The following is a 4417-nucleotide window of genomic DNA, read 5'->3' as shown; positions in this document are numbered from 1 at the left end:
GCCTGCCCAGTCTCCTCTCCAGTGGGTGACTGGTGCAGCGGCCATTTGTGCCGGGAGGGTGCGTGGTGCCCTTTCTAGCCCTTCAGTTCCCTCGGGCTCCCCAGCGAGTGCCCGCCTGGGGGCTGAAGGCAGGCGGGGGACCCCCCTCCATGCACCCCACCCCAGGTGACCCTCGCTGTGACAGCCGCACGGGCACACTGTGGGCTGGACTGCGTGGAAAAGGAGCCTGACCGAGCGCTCCTCTACCTCCGCTCATCATCGCTGCCTGCTCCAGCGCGATTCCTTAGCCTGACTATCCCCTGGCAAGCACAGTAAGAAATATGTTTTGAAGAGAGCTGTGGGGCTTGTTCTTTTTCTGATGATGCTAAATTTAAGCTCTAAATCTTCTTATCTCCTGTGAACGCAGCGCCATCTAATCTCCTGTTAAGGACCCGATACACTTATCTGTTGCAGAGCTACTCGAGGCGCTGCTGCCGTGCCGCTCGGCCTTCATGGGCACAAGATGCAGTGGTTTACTTCTGCCAGATAGAAGGCACGCTGCAAGTCCCCGTTCCCAGAAGATTTAGACCGAACACAAAGAAGAGAAAGAAAAAAAGAGGAAAGAAGGAAAAAAAAAAAAAAAGAGAGGAATGAATCCGCTATTAGAATGTTTACTATCAGAAATGTCCTGACTTTGCTGCTTAATCTGCCTCCCGCTAGCACGGAGGAGCCAGCCCAGGCCCCACCTTGTGGAAGCTGCAGAGCAAAATGCAAAATCGTTTAGCGGAACCAGATTTAGGTTTTTTGGCATGATGAGGTGTCTTGGTCCTCTCTGAAAAATTACCGGTTCTGTTACCGTCAAACTGAGAGCATCCCAGAAGAAGCCGGTGAGTGGAGTGGTTACATTGCCAAGATAAGGCAAAACGAAAGACTGGGAACTGCAGACCCTGGAAAGCCAGTGACTGCTTCTGCCCATCCACTTGACCCTTCTCCGTGAGTCCCCGAGATGTCTGCCAACAGGGCCCTTCCCAAATAAACCCTGGAAGCAGCAGCAGTGGAACAGATGAGGTAAAACCCTGGTGCTGCCCGGCCAAGGGTTGGTTCCTCTCCTCCTTCCCCCAAGGAAATCTCTTGTGTTTGCTTTGCTTTCCTCGGGCCCTACCTCTGCTGTAAAACACGGCTGCAGGACAGGGCTGGGTTGGGTGATTTGCTCCTTCCTCAGCTCCTTAGGACCATGATGAGCTTTGGGTCTATTTGATTTTGATGGGAGAGCTGTTGGGGTGGAGGAAGGCTGGTTGGTGAGGCCATCCCGGCAGTGCCCTTGGGAGGAGGGCGTTATTTGTATTCAGCACAGCCGGGGCATCACGGGCCCCATAAATGAGACTTTTCCACGGAGAAATGCCCAGGAAAGTGCTGGCTCTGCCTGCTTGGTACCCGGGTTGAAAGCCCTTTTCCAGCGGAGTTGCGCTCTCAGACGCTACCTTTTCCCAGGCTAAACAAGGAATATTTTTGGCTGACTGCTGCCATTGCACCGGTACAAGAAGAGAATCCAGTTCATCCCTCCTGCCAGCATCGAGCTGTGCCAGGTTAATTTTCCTGCTCTCCCCTTGCACGGCGGCAGGCAGTAACCTACATCAGCAGCTCTTGGAGGCGGCGTGCCCGGGGGTAGGGGAGAAGACGTGAGCAATCCTGGCAGGAGTGCAGGGCCGTTAGCGGGAGGATAATTGCAGGGACTATTCCAGGGTACAAGCTGTCTGGGCAGGTAGATCAGGTGTTTGCAGCAGCAGATGAGCCAGATAGAGAATTCCTGTCTGTACCCCGTGAACGTTAGGAGTTTGATGGGGCAGCACTTCAGTGTGCTGTGATCTGCCCCTGGCTGATGGTCGAGCGGGAGCGGCAGCTTGAGCTGGGACTTGCACAGGTTTCCTAAAATAGTTGGTGAAAGGAGATCCCAAACTCTACTGGCGTGATGTGAAGGGCACGTAGGCTGCCCGGGGAGCTGCTGGCAGCTGCTGCTGGTGCCCGAGCTCTGCTGTGGCAGCAGGCCAGGGCGTTCCTGCTCTGCAGACCCCTGCTCCAGCTGGGGACACCTCCGTCCGCTGGGCTGCTGGAGGCCGGCAGCGGGTTTGGGATAGGCTGGTGCACACTTGGTCTAATCCAGAAGGTGGCAATGGCAATCCATAGACGCTGGCTGGCTTGGCGATGGGGATTTCTTGGCCGTATGGGATATTTTCAGATGGCTGCTCCAAAGAGGCAGCGTGGTGGCTCCTTCTCTGCATGCACTGACCGGGGAGTCGGCTCTTCTCCCAAGAGCAATACCAAACATTACAGAAAATATACTTTGCTGTCACATGTGGCCATTTCCCAGGTACGTTTGGTTGATTTTTAAGGTACGACCTCCTTGCACGTGGAAAATTTGTGCATTTAAGTTTTCTTGCTTCTTTCTTTGTTTCTCCTTCTGTCTTCCTTCCTTCCTTCCTTTCTTCCTTTTTTCCTTTTTTTCTTTCTGTTTTTCTTTCTCTTTTTCATTCTTTCTGTCTGTCTCTCTTTCTTCAATGATTAGTTTTGCCTGTTCTGTGCTGGACTGTGATGGTCCCAAGCAGCTCTGTTAGGGTCCCCAGCCACGGTGGCTGCCTGCTGCCCTCCGGCAATAGCTGCCTGCCAGCCTCCTGTGCCTGGTTACTCAGACAGTTGGGGATGAAAAAGCGCAAAGTTCCGCCCGTTATTACCTTTCCAGTGCATTCGGGCACCTCTCAGGCTTCTCTCTCATACAATAAAATAATAAAAGTACAGGCAGCAAAGCCCGGTAGCGAAGCTCCACGCTCAGTCCCCAGCAGAGGGTAGTGTCAGCCTCTGCCTGTGGGGCAGCAGCCTCAGCCCTGGCTGGCTGGCTGCCCTTCCCCTGTGTCTGTCCTTCCCCTGTGTCTGTCCTTCCCTGTGTCTGTCCTTCCCTGGCTGTCTGTCCCTCCCTGTGTCTGTCCTCCCCTGGCTGTCATTCCCAGCAGTGCCCAGGGACAGGAGAAGGGAGGCACCAGCTCCAGCACAAAATTCAACCTCTTGAATTCACACAAGCTCCTTTTTAGTTTTAGGTAGGTCCTGAAAGCAGTGCCTAGGTCCTCCCTGGGTGCCCCATCCCCTTTCAGGACGGCTGTACAATCTGCAACTCGCAGCCCGCAGGAGTGTGTGCAGGATCCACGCTCTTCACTGAGCCTTGCCTTACAGGTTTGGGGCTGGTTTATTTTTTTTTTTTTTTTTTTTTTTTGGTGCTATCAGAAATGCCTCTGCCATCAGCCGTGCTGGTTGTTGCAGGGGTGGGTGAGAAGCATACTTGCTCCAACACCTCCCACGCAGATGCTGGCGTTGCAGCTGCAGTGATTGCTCCTAAGTGTCCAGGGGCCAAGTATGCTTTTTATTACGCAGTAAAAAAGCCAGGCTGTAGCTAGCAGCTTTAATTATACACATATAATAAACTCCTCTGTTGTCCTCTACCTACAGACCTGACCTCACAAGGCAGACTGGTACAGAGGCAACCCAAATTTTCCCTGGCAGGGCTCCACGCCTTTCAGTAGCCTTGTGATTCCTGCCCAGCGGGTGCTGTTGGAGACCTAGCGGGAGACCAGAGGGGAAAGCTGCACGAAGAACTAAAAGAATGAGAAAGTTATTCTGAGAAATCACCTCCGCAGGGTATGGGGAACTGCGAACTGGAATCGGCACACTCTTGAATACACCCAGGGCAGGGTGTAGCTCTGACTGTGAGACTGGGGCATACGGCCGCTGCTCCCTCTCGGGTCATACTACAGCGGGCATTGCACACAGCCGGACCCGAAACGGATGGAGTGCCAGCACATCGGGCTACAGGATGTGCCTTCTCAAAAAAAGAGAGAGCCTACCAAACTTTCCTTGGAATATCAAACAATTGCTTTGCATTCTTAGGAGGGACCCTGCTTCCTACGTTGGAAATGAAGGATGGTAGAGTGGCTCTTTCGTTTTATCTCCACTTGGCTACATTTGGAAGAGATTAGCGTTGCATTTGTTTGACATCCAGGTTAATAGCTTCCCTTTGTCCCAGTCTCGGCTTCCGGTTTTGGCTATCTGGAGAGCCAGGCTGGAAATTAATCCACAAACTCTGGGGGGAGGATCTCGGAAGAAAACTCGGAACAGATTTGAAAAGAGGCTGTTCTAAACCGTGCTGATTTGGATGGAAGCCACCAGTGAAAATCAGAGATTTTTCAAGAGTTTGCTGCCAAGGAGTTAATGGCTGAGAGTTGAGGTTTTTAATAAATACACTGGTAATTAATTATAGGAGTTGTCTTCATGTTTGAAAGTCAGGGAAGACGATAGCTTGTTTGGGTTAAACATCTCCCCCGCGCTATTTGCAACCCAAACACGAGGTGCGGGGCGGGAGCGGGCGGTCAGGCGAAACCGGGGCTGGTCCGGG

The sequence above is a fragment of the Egretta garzetta genome, unplaced genomic scaffold (genome assembly GCF_000687185.1).
Source record: "Egretta garzetta isolate BGI_Z169 unplaced genomic scaffold, ASM68718v1 scaffold417, whole genome shotgun sequence".
In the NCBI taxonomy this organism is placed as follows: domain Eukaryota; kingdom Metazoa; phylum Chordata; class Aves; order Pelecaniformes; family Ardeidae; genus Egretta; species Egretta garzetta.
The sequence above is the reverse complement of the archived record's forward strand: the minus strand, read 5'-3'. Positions refer to the sequence as shown.